The sequence below is a fragment of the Globicephala melas genome, chromosome 10 (assembly GCF_963455315.2).
Source record: "Globicephala melas chromosome 10, mGloMel1.2, whole genome shotgun sequence".
In the NCBI taxonomy this organism is placed as follows: Eukaryota; Metazoa; Chordata; class Mammalia; order Artiodactyla; family Delphinidae; genus Globicephala; species Globicephala melas.
Window position 1 is genome coordinate 5,393,340 of NC_083323.1, and position 15,052 is coordinate 5,408,391.

Consider the following 15,052-nt stretch of genomic DNA (forward strand, 5'->3'; position numbering starts at 1 on the left):
CTGTGCAGGGTCCCAGACACCCGGGGAGTACGCCCGGTCCTCCGAGGAAGCTTGGAGAAGGGGCTGTCAGTGGAGGGTGGGGAAAAGTCTGGAGGTGCTGCTGAGCCATCCTTGGGAAGAAGGACAGGAAGGAGGTATGGGGATTCAGAATTGGTCAGATTTTAGAGCCACAGATACCATTCTTACATGTAAGACCACCCCCCCCACCCAGCTGGGTGTGGTGGGGCTGTACTTTGAACCCTCACGTTAAGTGGGATCAATAAAGACTAAAAATTGTCTCATGTTAGTTTAGGGCAGGGTTTGCCTCCACATGAATTGTGAGAAACTTGGTGTGGGGTGTTCTTGAGGATTTCGGAATTGCAGATGAGCGGTTGTGGTTCTGTGTCCTCCCTCCATTTCATGGCAAGGAGATGGAGGGTGAGAAGTTAAGTAGCTGGCAGGTTGGGGGGGAACCAGGCTTAGAGCTTAGCTGAAAAGCATGTACTTGGGGCTTCTGGGGGATCCTTTAGAGGGGACCTGCACTGGGGGCCTGCTGGGGTTCTTTCTGGGCACCTCGATGGGGAATGAGGTGTAGGTTTAAGGAAGTTTTCTAGGTAACCAAAACTCACATCTTGTTTGTAACTTGCATCTTTCAGAGACAAACAAAAACATATCCTAGAGTTTTTCACAAGGAGAGTAAACATGTGGCTCTTTCTTTTGGTGACGGAGAATCCAACGGTGGCCAGAGATCCTTGTGTGGGGTCCCTTTGCACAGAGCCCCAGGGAGCCTCCTTTTTAAAACTTAAAAAATGTTTTCCACAGACCTTATAGCCTTTCCAGGCCCTCGTTGTTTGTCCGTCTGCCCCCTGCCTGCTCCTTTTATCTTTTACCTTCTACCTGAGGGCTGGGCAACCTGAAGACTCCCTTGTTAGAACTATGTAAGCCAGGAGCAAATGACAGTAGTAACTGCACAGCTGACTACCTGCCGTGCTTTGTCGCTCTGTGTGTGTTCGTCATCGCAGCAAACTCGCTTCAGAGCTCTCTGATCAGAGGTGGTCTCCCCTTTCACAGGTCGGGCACGGAGCCTCTGGGAGGTGAAGTTACGTGCTCAAGCTCATGTGCCCGGTATGAGGCTTGTTTGAGCTGACCACGAGCCCAGGAGTAAAGGAGAAGCAGAGTCCTGGGTTTTGTGTAGGCCAGTATCTTCTGTTCCTTTTTTGCTTTCTTCCTGGTTCTCGACCTTGGCCCAGTCCATCCTTCTCATCCAGTTTGTGGGATGGTGACAGGATAGGTGAGAAGTTTTCTCAGGAAGGATGACCTGCACTAGCTGAAACCAGTGCTTCTGAAGAGCCCCCGTTCCCCCAACCCACACTGCCTGTAAAGTTCATTACACGAAATGATCACGAAGGGGACTGAAGAATTGGTCCCAAAGATCTGCCCGAAAGGTTTTCTCTCAACCAGAGGACGAGGGCCCTGGAAGTCATCTCCAGCGGCAGCTGATGCAGCAGGAGGGGCGGTCTGCGGGGACAGGATCTGGGTTCTCCCAAGTCGTCGCCCTTGGGTGATTCTGAGCCCGTTCTTCCCCTGCTGTGAAATCCACATCATAAATTGCATAGCTGCAGAGGCGACTCTGGCTCTGGGATCCTTGGAGGGACTGTTACTTTGAACACAGGCCATTCACGCTTTGCGATGGGACCTGGGATGCCCTAGGAACAATGAAGCGGCCCCTTGGCGAGTCCCGTGTGCCAGGTGCTCTGCCATGTTAATCCAGAGGCTCAGAGAAGGCAGGAACTTGCTCAGAGTCACACAGCTGCTGAAGGACAGTCAGTCTAGTCAGGTCCCCTGGTCCGCAGCCAGCCTTGCCCCTTCCCCTCCGGAGGAGGACAGCCAGACTCGGGCCTCAAGGCGGAGGGAGGCTCCCACCTTCTCTTGTGCGCTTTGGGATGGAAGCCGCAGGGCACTTTGGGATTTTAGGGTTTTTGTCACTGGTCTGAGTCAGTGAACTTCAGGTGGCCCAGCTCCCGCTTCCTCTCCCTTCCCGTCCCTTCCCTCCCCCGCTTCTCCTCCCCACCAGGTGGATTTGTAGGGGGCACTGGTGCTTAGAGACTCAGAGCCTGGCTTTGGAGCTGGAGGGCCTGGGTTTGAACACAGCTGTGCTACTTACCTGCTGGATGGCCCCGGACAGATGACATCACCCCTCTGAGCTGGGCTTTCCTCGGGGATAGGAGAGACCACCTCAGCGCCTTGCCGGGTGGCTGTGCGGATGAGTGAGATGATGGGCGAGGGCTTCTTCCCGTCCCGGATGCACCGTAAGCACAGGATAGGCTCGTGCTGTTGATGCCAGCTTTCACTCCCTGAGCGCCCGCGGTGCCCAGACGCTTTCCTAGGTGCCGGGGGTGCAGAGCAGAGTCCCATCTGGTGCCTGCCCTCAGTGAGCGCTCAGTCCGCTGGGGTCAGGCAGCTGTAGGGTGGTCGGTGCTGGGACTGGGGTGAGTAGTCAGGTCTAGCAGAGGCCCCTCCTTGCCTTGCAGGGGGCCACGGGGCCCCTTGGGTTTCCAGTGCCCAAGTCTAGGAGGTCTTAGTGAACTTGCAGGTGGCCCCAGGGTCCCTTGTCCACCCTGCCCCCTCTGGTGGGGAACTGGGGTTCACAGGGCAGGGGACGTCTGGTGGTAAAGGTAGTAATAAGTGGATCCTGCTTTTTTCCCACAGCACTCCACTACTTCTAGAACTTTTTTCTGTTTCTGACGTTTGAGCTCGGGTGACAGGTTAGGACTGTGCTGTCTGATACAGGAGCCTCTAGACACAGGTGGGTATTGAAGTTTAATGAATTGAAATGAAATAAAATTAGAGATTCAGTTCCCCGGTGGCAGTCGCCACATTTCACGAGCTCAGGAGCCGCATGGCTAGTGGCTCTCGTGTTGCACAGCACGGATGTCAGCTATGTCCGTCCTCACGCTGGTTCACACCGCAATGCCAGCTGTGGGAGCCCCTTGTGCCTTCTGAGGGGGACCCTTCTCATTGTCGCTTGTTGGTCGTCATCCGTTCTTATAGCCTCTTTGGTCCCAGGATGTTGAGTGTTGAACCCAGTTGTGTCTGGGAGACGTCTTGTGTCTGCCCCCGGGGTCCCCGAGGTCGTGGAGACTGGCTCTGGAACATGCTCCGTGGCTCGGCCAGAGCGCCCACCTCCTGACTTCCCTTTCCTTTTGGTTCCCACCTGTCTTGAAGTGCATCCTCGTTCTCCTGCCACTGATGAGGAGGGAAGCAGCGCGTCACTGCTGGGGAGGGGGGAGCATCTGGCGCCAGCTCTAGCCCTGTCACTGTGCGACTGCCGTTTGCTCATGAAGTATGAGAGGGTTGGGCCTGATGGGTTCATGTAAGTCTTAAATGTTAAGACACCCTGGGGCGGGGAGGCCCACAGGCCCCAGGCTGGAAGAGCTCTTCGTTTTCTTTGACTGTGTGTGTCACCATGCCCAGGAGAGGGGGGCTCGGGAAGTGTCATGAATGAGGTGATGCTGTCCTCAAGGAGCCTGCAGTGATACTGGGAAGCCAGGCCCCTGATGCCGAAAGCCGTCTGACAGGCCAGGGTGGTCATTCCCAGGGTCAGGTCAGGGGCCCAGGCAGGAGGAGGATCACTGGGGGCCTGCATGGAGGAGGTGGGCAGGGAGCCGGCCACGAGGGCAGGTGGGATTACCAATCGCAGCTACTCCCTCTCCCTTGTGTGAGCCTCAGAACAGTCCTGTGTTCTTGCGACTGTTTCCTTTTTTGGATAGAAACAGGCCCAGTGAGGGGAAAGGGTGGTATCGGCATGTGAGCGTACAGTTTTCACTTGTAGATGGTGGAGAGGAAGCAGCCACGGGAAGAGCTGGCAGAGGGACAGTGGGGATGGGAACCGGCGCCCACCCAGCATGCATTCTGTGCCAGACGCTCCCCAGGTTTTCACATGCAGTTACCGCACTGCACTTTCCCACAGTCTGGGGAGGAGCCTGGTCTCAAATGCGGATCAGGAAGCAGCCTGCGAGGTTTTAGGGAGGGACTTGCCACCCACCCTGAGCTCACGTTTGTGCCAAGATCAGGGTGACTGTCCCTCCCTTCCAGCAACACAGGGTGATGAGTGCTACCCAACCCAGCGCTCAGTTCCCCGCCCCCCGGGAGAGCGTGCAGACGCCTGAAGAGGTACCAGGAGGTGTGAGCAGGACAACTGCCGACTTCCTCTCCCCTCTCCCCTCTCCCTCCCTCCTCCCCCTTCCTTCCCTTCGCTCTTACTCAGCATGTTTGCACATAATGAAGAGGGCTTGCAATTGGGGAAGGAGGGGGCAAGTCCAAGCGCCTGGGTTGGCCAGGGGAACATTCTTCTCATCGCTGTATGGGGATTCTGGAGGAAGGAGCAGGGCCTCCGGGAGGAGCATCTTTCTGATACCAGTGGAACAGGAAGAGACCCCCGGCCCCACTCTGAGCTCCAGGGTCTCATCCGGGCTTCTCATTTCTCATTCCCCCAGACAGTGACGGCTTCTCCGCACTCCCCCACCCTCCGCCCCCACGTGCACTTTGTTACTTGCTTCTGTGGCTCCTGCACCCAGTAAAAGGTCTCAGGTCCGTCTGCGCCCTCAGCCCTCGAGACAGTCATGGGACCCTTCCTGTCTGACCTGGACTATTGCATGGCCTCCCCCCTTGGTTCACCTTTCACTCTGCAGCGGAGGTGACCTCTTAGAAACACAAACCTGACCTCGGGCAGTCCCTCGTTACACCTCTTCACTGCCCCCCCCCCCCATTGCCTTCAGTCAACGGTAAACTCCACTCTGTAGCCCATCGTCCTGTGGTCTGATTTCACCTGTTCTGCCCCCTTTCTCCCCAGCCACATAGGACTGTCTGAACACGCCTGCTTCCTTCTTCCCTCCAGTCTTTCTCCCTCTGTCTGGTGTGCTCTTCCGCTCCCCTCTCTTCCTCTCCTTTTCCTTCCCTCTGATTACCTGATGAGGACTTCCCATTTTCCAGCTCCTCTCATCTGTTCATTGTGGGACTGAACATCCTCCCGTGCCTCCCTCCTATCTTTCAGCACTTTAGAGCTGCCACTCCATTGTCTCCTGGCTTGCATCGCTTCTGTTGAAAAGTCAGCTGTGATTCTTTGTTCCTTTTGGAATGGCCCTTTTTATCCCCTGGTTGCCTTCAAGATTTTCTCTTTATCTTTGATTTTCAGCACTTGAATATTATGTGTCTAGGTATGTATTTTTTCAGGGAGGGGGATGCTTATTCTGCTTGGGGTTCTCTGAGCTTCTTGGATCTATGGTTTGATGCCTTTCCTACTTTTGGATGAATTCTCAGCCATTATCCCTACGAATATTTCTTCTGTCTTCTCTTCTTTTGGGATTCCAATTACACATGTGTTAGATTGTTTGATACTATCCTATAGCTCTTGTATATTCTATTTTTTCACCCTTCTTTTCTCCTTGTGTTTCAGCTTGGGTAATTTCTGTTGACCAATCTTCAGCTCAACACATTTTTGACCAGAGGTGTATTATGGCCACAGACATTAGTTTCTGCAAAAATCCCCCAGTCAGTAATGTGTTAACTGCTTCTTCCACTGTGTCAGGTCTACTGATGAGCTCACTGAAAGCATTCTGTATTTCTGTTACTGTGTTTTTATTTTTCCTCTAGTATCTCATTGTTTTGGTAGCTTCCATCTCTCTGCTGAAATATTCATCTGTTTATGCATTTTGTCCATCTTCTCCATGAAATCCTTTAACATTTTAATCAGATTAATTTTAAAGTCTGATTCTGTTGATTGTTTTGTTTCTTGACTGGGATATATATGTGTGTGTGTGTGTGTGTGTGTATATATATATATATAATTTTTTTTTCCTTTTCTTAATGTGTAGTACTTTTTGATTGAATGCTGGACACAGTGTGCCCACATTAGAGATTGGAGTCAGTTGTATTTATACTTGGAAATGGGCCTGGCTTTTCTTGCCATTAGTGTAGGTGGTGAGTCAGTCTGGTAGGAGGAGGGCTGTGTTTGGATTCTGTTGTCCCTCTGGGCACTTGAGTGACGACTGGTTTTAATTCCTATAGCATCACCTTGTGCTTCGCGTGGGAAGCTGAGTTTCCAGAGGGTCTTTCCTCAGTGTTTCTGCCCTACCCTCAGCTTTTGGTCTGAGTCTCAGAGGCGTTTCTCCCCACACCCTGTCCCCTACCTCAGGGGTGGACTGCTGTTTCTGGTTGCTCTGCTGCTGGCTGAGAGGGGAGGTCCTCTGTCACCTGGTCCAGCTGCAGCCTTAGGCAGGCCCTGGGTTCCTGGGTCTTGGTAGGGCTTTCTCAGTGACGCCCTTAGTGGCAGCCAGCTCTGCCTTGATGGTGGGTCTTGCGCAGGAAAGAGTTTCCTGTTCCTCTTTCAGCATTTGGGGGTCTCAGAGCCCAGGGGCAAGTTCCTACCTCTCCCGCAGGGGCAGAGTTCTTTCCTTTCACCCAGTCTCCAGCGTGTTGGGTCTTCACCAGCGCCCTGGGGGGTAACAGGTTTTGCTGCCCCTCCCCCAGTGGCTTAATGCGTTCTTCCCATAGAGGAGAAGAGTCCCAGCAGGTTTCTTTCCTTTTCCTGCAGCCATGATGTTGAGGAACGCTGTCTCCACCCTGCCACCCCTTGTCCTTCTCACGAGCACCTAGTAGGTCTGCAGAAGAGCGTCTGCTTGGTCCCAGCTCTCCCCTTGTGTCTCTTGCTCTGCAAGCCCGCCGTCAGCCTTTGCACCTTGGGGAAATTCCAGCTGGATTCTTCTTTCCTGCGTGCGTGGCGCCTGGCCTCTCCTCCCCCTGGCCCGTCCTCCTGGGGTTCCAGCCTCTTGGCTGCCCCGCAGCTTCAGCTCTCTGACGGACTTGAGTCGGGTGGGGCCTGGCAGCTTGTCTGGCCGTTGCCGGTTAGTGTTGGGCCGCGCTCCTCCCAGCTCTCTGCACCCTGGCTGGGGCGGCACTGCTTCCCGCTGTCCTGATGGTCAGGTGAGGCGGTGGGCATGTCTGCAGCTTCTGGGGGGTCGGACAGGGTCTGGACAGAGTGATGCTCTGCTGTTAGCAGGGGGTGGGGATCCAGCTGGGGCTTCTGGAGCACGTTAGGGCAAGTGCAGGGGCTGTCAGGAGGCAGAAGCCCCCCCAAAACATGCTTTGCAGACTTCCTGGGGTTTCCGGAAGCTACACAAGTCATTCCCAGAGGGGCTGGAGAGCCAGAGAGGCTTGGGCTTCCAGGTGGCTCTCATGAGGCTCAGCTCAGCCTGGGATGAGCCAGGGTCTCCTGGGCCCCCACTCCCACCAGCGGCAGGCCGTGGGTGGGGTGATGGCACAGATGCTCGAGTCTGCATTGATCCTTCTCAAGCCTCAGGCAGACTGGGAGCTGAGAGCGCGGCCCGTCTCTGTGCCGGGAACGGGGGCGGGGGGGGGTGTCCTGTCATCCTCAGAGCCTCACGGCCAGAGATGTCCCTTATCAGGTGAGGAACTGAGGCCCGAGGAGAAACGGGCCCGGGTCCTGGGGGCAGAGCCCCCGGGGGCTGGCTCCGGGGCCCCAGCACGTGGGTCCTGGCGTTTGATCCGTGGGCGGTCCTCCCCTGGGGTGTGGTGGGTAGACCTGCTGGGACGGGCTGAGTCTTCCTGGGGTCCAGGCCTCAGGAAGCGGCCGAGCCGGGATTTCAGATGTGGCCTCTTGAAGCTCGTGCCCACGTGGTCTTGCCTCCCCCATGGGAGGGGCGAGGCCCCGCACGAGGAGGGCGTGAGCCTGGGGCCTGGAGACCTGGAAGCGAGGCTCGGCGTGGAGGAGTGAGGTGGGAGGTGGTCTCAGGAGGTGCGGCAAAGAGGAAGCCAGGAGCGGTACCCTCGGGAGACGGGTGGGCACAGCACGGGGGTCTCCCTCAAGAGGTGGGGGCCGGGCCTCATCCGTCAGCTCCCGCTTCCCAGCAGTGGAGGGTGCTTGGGGCCCAGGGAGAGCGGGTGCAGGAGCTCCTTGTGTGGGGTCTGCCCACCGCGCTCCAGGGCGCCGAGGTGGGATGGTGGGCGCTGACAGGGTCCGCTGGAGGAGGCGTTGTAATGACCTAGGCCTGAATCCGATTTGGGGCAAGGCGCTCAGCCTTCCTGAGTCTCGGTGTGCTCCTTTTCAGATGGGGTGGTGTCTCTCTGGGCTGCTGGGAGGACCGGGCGTGATGATGGGCGTGGAAAGCCTGATACGCTGCTAGCCCTTAATTTCATTTCTTCTCTTTCATTCCGGCTCCACCCGGAGCATTTTCTGCCTGTGGCTGTGTAAGAGACCGCCCAGACTCAGCGCCTAAAGACAGGGGTTATTACTGTAGCCCAGGGTCCGCTGTCCTGATCCCAGCCCGTGCATCTGCGGGCTGCCTGGGGGCCCTGCAGCAGCCTGGTCGCGGCTGGGCGGTTCTCATCAGGTGTCCCTGGACCAGGAGGCTAGGCTGGGAGTGTCCTTCCCTTCGCAATGCTAGAAGCACAGAAGAGCAAGTGGGAGCATGCAAAGCTCTGTGCCTTCGCCTCCCTGGCTACAGCCAGTCCCTGCTGTGCCCGCGATCATGGGGACCCTCTTCTGGGAGGGGCTGTGAAGTCTCAGGGAGACAGTGTGGGTGGGGCAGGGTGGAGAACTGGGGCTCCTACCGCTGTACCCCCAGCCCCTCCCTGATGCGCTGCATCTCGCTGGTCCGTGCTCCTGTCCTTTGGGTCCCAGGTCGAAGGCTGCTGTTTAAGAAGAGCCTTCCCAGACTTTCCCAGACCCTCCTGGAGGTGGGGCCTCTCCCTCCTGGGGGAGCCGCCCGCTCTGCCTGAGGGATCAGCAGCCTCTCGGTAGGGGGCTGTGTGCGGGGTCCTGAGTGTGTGTCCGCATCTCTGAACCCAGGAACCCGAGAGCTCAAGGCCCGGGAGAATTTCACCCTAAGGAAATTGAAGGCTGGAGCCTGGTGGCTTCGTCAGGCCCCCCCAGTCGCTGCAGAGCGCGGCTGGGAATGTGGGCCCCAGATGCCAGGCGTCAGCAGCAGGGACTGTGGCAGCCAGGGCTGTCTGGGGATGGGCAGCCTCGCCGTCAGTCCAGCTGTGTCACAGCATCTGGCATCGCCCCACAGGAGGGACAGTCACACCCAGTAGACAAGTCTGTTTCCCCTCTGTGTCCAGCAGGGCACAGAGCACAGGCCAGGCTCACTTTCCAGGGTGCAGCCCCGCCTCCCTCTGTCTCACCCTTGCTCCATCCGCAGCTGGGAAGTGGTGGGGTCTGCGGTTAGAGCTTCAGCCTGGAAATGAGAACGTGTGGCTTGTGGCCTTGGCTTTGCTGCCCACTTGCTGTGTGAGCCGTGTGTGGTGTGTGTGTATATGTGTGGGGGGGGTGTGTGTGCGTGTGTGTGGGGTGTGTATGGTATATGGGTGTGGTGTCTGTGCTGCGTGCGTGTGGTGTCTGTGTGTATGTGTGTGGGGGGCACATGGGCGTGGCGTGTGTGTGTGCGTGCGTGCATGTGGTGTGGTGTGGTGTGTCGAAGCACTCTGGTTCTGGAGTCAGACTGTTCTGGGTCCTGGGTTCACAGCCCACTCGCGTCTGTGGCCCCAGGCAGTTCGCTTCCAAGTCTGCTTTGTCGTGTGTGAGATGTGGCGGCAGAGGCCGCTGAGCGGCCTGTGTGGCTCAGATGGGGAGGGGCCGTGTGAGCTCCTGGCACAGCGCCTGGCACGCTGAGCACTGTCCTCAGCTGTCCCTGGGGGCCTGCAGGGCGCCTCGTGTGAGCCAGCCTGGGCCTCTTGTCCCGGTTCCCGTCCACTGCAGCCTGAGACGGGAGCTGTGCCCGTCCTTGTTGGGCTCCGTGTCCCCTGAGTGTCAGGATTGTCTCGGGAGCTGAGACAGCCCCTGTGAGGTGCTCAAGGAGAGCAGCTCCCTTTGCTCCTTCCTTTCCAAGGGGCGTGTCCTGGAGGCCTTCTCAGTGTCTGCTGGGTTAGCACATCCCACCCCTGGTGAGGGGCCTGCAGGACCCCAGGCCCGGCTGGTTTGGCAGCTCCGTGGGCTGCAGCTTCAGGTGCGCAGCTGTTGCTGTTTCTGAGGGAGCTGGACTGACCCCAGCTGTGACACCTTGACGTCCGGTGCCTGCAGAGTGCCCGTGGGGCAGACTTGAGCACGCCTGCTCATCGCCGCTTCCTCTTCAAACCTCACTACGTGACGCTCGAGGAGTAGGAAGCTCTGAGGCCCTCCTCCCAGGGAGAAGGAGAGGTGGTGACTGTTTGGAAGCTCAGATGTGGTGGCTCAGTGTTAGCTGACTTAGCAGGTAGAGAACCTAATGCCAGCAGAGGGCAGCGCAGCCAGCACGTGAACCCCTTCGCTGCAGGGCCCCAGGAATCATGCCCCTCAGGGTGGCCGCCGTGATACGCGGAGGCTGAGAGCAGGCAGCTGTTACAAAGACGGGTTTCTTTGGGGGAAGTTGATCCAGAGAAGCTGTGGGCTTGGGGATGCCATGCAGAGCTACAGGCTGGGGTACAGTGCTGAATTGGAAATGGGGGTCGAATGAAAGCTACATGCTTGAAAGGGAGGTTCCCAGCGCCCTCCCCTCCTTGGCTTCTGGGATGCCTGTGGTCCCCCAGGACAGAGAGTGGAGGCATCTTCTCTGGAGAAACTGACCCCAAAGAAAAGACTTACAAATACTTGCGTGTGGGCATCTCCCATCTCAGCTGTGAGGGCACCCAGGCTGGGCTGTGTTTACAGACACATGAAGCCCTGCAGTCAACAAGCCTTGTCCTGGACAAGCCTGGACGCAGATGGCTGCGTCCGGTGGCTCGTTCTTAACCTGTGGATGGACTCAAGGTCTTCAGATCTTAACGTCTCCAACGTGAAGGACAGAGACCTGCAAAAACCGAACAAAACAAAAAGCAGCAAAAGGAGCTTGGCGGAATCAAAGACAATGTACAGAGCAGAAGAAAACCTGAAAAACAAAACACCACCCGCACTCCTTTGTTTTTTTTTTATTTTAAATTCTGCTTCTAGTTGCAAATCCCTAGTATGTAGGACTATGATTGATTTTTTTAAAAAATTAATTAATTAATTTGGTGCGTTGGGTCTTCGTTGCTGCACGCGGGCTTTCTCTAGTTGCGAGCGGGGGCTACTCTTCATTGTGGTGCGCGGGCTTCTCATTGCGTTGGCTTCTCTTGTTGTGGAGCGTGGGCTCTAGGCGTGTGAGTTTCAGTAGTTGTGGCACATGGGCTCAGTAGTTGTGGCTTGTGGGCTCTAGAGCGCAGGCTCAGTAGTTGTGGCTCATGGGCTTAGTTGCTCCATGGCATGTGGGATCTTTCCAGACCAGGGATCGAACCCGTGTCCCCTTCATTGGCAGGTGGATTCTTAACCACTGCGCCGCCAGGGAAGTCCTACCACCTGCACTCCTAACTCTGTAATGTCGTCAGAGAGTGAAGACAGGTATTGTAGTTGAAATTTTAAGAACTCAGTTGTGAGGTTTGGGTGGTCAAGCAGAGGAAATATCCCAGGAAGTAGAGCAAAAATTTTTACAAATTGATGACAAATGGGAGCAAAAAGAGAAGAAAAAGTGGAAGATCTGAGCTGCAGAAGGAGAGAACAGGGAGAATGGGAGAGAGAAAGTGACTGAAACCAGGATTTCCAGAACTCCAGGAGGGAGTTAAAGACTCCCCTTGTGTCTGAATGTGCCCCCAGGCACCGTGATTGAGTAAGAGACCCTGCTGCAGCACTTAGCTGTGAAATTTCAAACCTGAGATACAGAGAAGATTGCAAAGCTTCCGGAAGAACGGCCACGTTCAAAGGACTAGGAACGGAGGACCTCAGAGTTCTCGACGCAGCATGGGCAGCTGGACGACGGGAACAGTGCGTTCAGGGTTCTGAAGGGATGTGGTCCCCAGCCTGGAATTCCATACCCAGCCCAACTGCCGGTCCCGGGCGAGGTAGAAACAGGCACTTGTAGTCACATACCGTCCCACACAGTTGTCACAGTCAGGAGGCAGCTCGGGGTGGACTCTGCCACCGTGTGCATGGACACCAGCGAGGGGCACACGGGTCAAGGACGCAGTCCATCCAGCCCGAGGGAGATTGCAGGAAGACAGTCGTGGGGCGCTGAGGGGCAGGGGCACCACCCCAAGAGATAAATGGGATTAGAGCACACCTCCTGCGTTTGGCCGTACGGAGAGGGTTTGCCACAGAGCTGGAGAAGGAATTCTTAATAGGTCCATAGAACACTAACAAGCAAGCGAAGGAAACACAAAATCTTGTGCAAAGAGGCAGTGTAGTCACTACACGGTGTACTTTGAATTAGGCTGAAAATTGTCCCGGGACCGTGTCGGGGAGGGAAGCCTGCAGGAGGGAACGTGGCTGGGTCGTCGTCTTGCTCAGTCAGAAATCAGTAGCCCATGAAAACACACAGATTGTGAAGCAATGATGTAAGCCCGTCAGAAACCTGAGGGTAAGAGAAGAATCAGCAAGGGTTTGCTCTGGACGTGGGAGTGGGGTGGGGAGGGGACCTGGATTTTCTGTCCTGAGTCTTTTGACTTTTAAACTAGGTACATGTGTGACTTTGGTAAATAATAAAAGTGAAAATAAAAGAATTCCAGGACTTTCCTGGTGACCAGTGGTTAAGAGTCCGCCTCCCAATGCATGGGACACGGGTTCAAGCCCTGGTCTGGGAAGATCCCACATGCTGTGGAGCAACTAAGCCTGTGCAACACAACTACTGAGCCTGCGCTCTAGAGCCTATGCTCCGCAACAAGAGAAGTCGCCGCAATGAGAAGCCCGCGCACCGCAACGAGACCCAACACAGCTGAAAATAAATAATAATAATAATAAAAAGAATTTCAAAGGGTTCCAGCCCCGGGATCCTGGTGGTCGGGGGCTCAGTTCTGATTGGTTCTGACCCTAGAGTGCTGGCGTCCCCGTCCCCAGAGTTCTGGTGGGAATTTTGATGGGCTCCACCCCAGCCTTGTGGCAGGTCGGACTGGACTTTGGATCCCGGGGGAGTTCCGCCCGGAACCCCGGTGGTTTTCTACGGGTCTTGGCCTCAGAGGGCTGGTGTCAGAGTCACTGCCGACGCTGAGGTGCCACCGGGAGTGATTTCACTGCTGTCAGCAGAAGCAGGTCCGTGAAGGATTGCGTCACGTCTGTTGAGTTGAAAACGAGCTGCTGGAAAGCGTGTGGCCTGTGTTACTCCCTGCCAGGCGGTCCCACCCACCCGGCAGCCCTGTGTGTTCCCGGGTTGAAAGCCTGGCTGTGCCCCGCCTCACCTCGGACTTGCTGGGCGGCGGGCTGGCCTCCCGGGCGCCTCTCCCCAGGGGCTTCGAACGCAGGGGGATGGTGGGGTGGGGGCTGAGGCCCCGCTTCGCCCGCACGCACCTGCGGGAGGGGAGGCCCCCCAGCGTCCTGCTGCAGCAACGCGACGGCCTCGCACAGGACCCTCCACCCGTCCCCCCTTCCCTGGGGGTGCTGGGGAGGCCGCGTAGGGAGGTGGGGATGTGGGCTCCCCTTCCGGGGTAGCGCTCCCCTTTCCGGCTCTGTGACCTTGCACTGGAACCTGATCTCTGAGCTTCCTTGTTCATGCGGGGGTGCTTGTAAACCCTCCCTCTGCCGTGTGCAGCCTCGCAGGTAGGGCGCCTCCTGTGGGCTCTAACGAGGCTGGTCTTCCGATGCTGATATTTAATGGAGGCGTGGATGGGGCTTGTGGAACTGGCATGTCGATATTGATGTAAGACATACTAACGAGGTGTGTCTGGGTCATTACCTGCAGGGGCTGCAGGGGCGGGCGTCCCGAAGACCTCCCTGGGAGAGGCCTATTTTGGTGGAAACTCTTCGCACAGTCGTATTTCTAAGAGCACGGACCCGCCCAGTGCAGCTGCCCTGAGCTGCCGGGTGGACGGGCCTCACCAGCAGGAGCGGGCAGGCTCTGTAGCCTTGGGTACAGTTAGGCCGCAGGAGCCTCATCTGTAAATGGGGGTGGTGGTCCCCACCTCTTAGGTTGGTGTGAGGGTCCTGTGGTTGATGGACAGAAGTTCTTTCTGATTGAAGAGCCGCCACAACACTTTCTTCCTTCAGGGCCTTTGCTGCAAAGCTGTCTCCTCAAGGAGTCTTCCTTGATCGACATATCCCGTTGAACAAACCCAGGGTTTGTTCGTGCATTCAGAAAATGTGAACTGAGCCTGGCCATGTGCTGGCTGTCCCGGCAAAGAGCCAGACAAAACCGCTCGTGCCCTGTGGAGGGCGGCGGGGTGGGAGTGCGCAGAGGACCGTGCTCGTGCCCTGTGGAGGGCGGCGGGGTGGGAGCGCGCAGAGGACCGTGCAGAGGACCGTGCAGGCTGTTCCCGGACTGTCGCTGCAGTGGGGACCGGGGCAGGGCGAAGGGTGCTCGTCATGTGGCTGGTCAGGGGAGCGCTCACACCTGAAGGACCTGAGGGAGTGAGGAAAGGGCTCCGGGCACGGGACCAGCCAGGAGGCCGGTAGGAGCTCGGGAAAGGAAGATAGGCGGGGAGAGAGGTGCCGGGCATGGGGCGTGGAGTGTGGCCGGCAGGCCCGCAGGCCAGGTTGAAGACCTTGCTCTGCTCCTCGGAGGGTCCTCGGAGCTGCGGGGTCCTGAGAGGGGCGGGGAGCCCTCGGAAGTCCCTGTGGGGATGGTCGGGTGGTCCTGGCCGCTTTTGTTGGACTGAAAGGAGGCTGAGCAGGGCAGAGGGCTGCGGGGCCTCCAGCAGCGCCCCCGATGGAAGGGTTGGCTCTGCGCTCACCTTGATGGTAGGTGGGCGAGGCGGGCTTTGGGGGGGCAGGAGGCAGGGCACCTGGTCCGGCGGGGAGCTGGGCGGCAGGTTCCATGTGGGTCGGTGCGTGCGGGGGTCAGCGTGGAGCTGGCCTTCGGGGTGGGGCTGCTGGAGGCCCCAGGGGAGTGTGTGCAGCTGGGAGACGAGGGGGCAGCGCTTTCAGGGGGCGGGGGGAGATGAGGAATCAGCAGCAGAGACCGATTCCCCCGAAGCGAAGGGACCAGGGTGGTTGGGGAGGAGGACCTGGCCAGCGTGTCTCTTCTGGGGGGTCAGATGGGGTGATGACCGGGCAGGCCCTGGCTGGCCGCGGTCCCAGAGTGGA

The 15,052-nt window shown here is 57.4% G+C and overlaps 1 protein-coding gene across 1 annotated transcript in view; it reads left to right on the plus strand.

Annotated features, from left to right (window-relative positions):
* The window catches only part of SULT4A1 (sulfotransferase family 4A member 1), a 32,050-nt gene that overhangs the window by 1,190 nt on the left and 15,808 nt on the right, over window positions 1-15,052 (plus strand). The gene's annotated exons all lie outside the window — the stretch shown is intronic.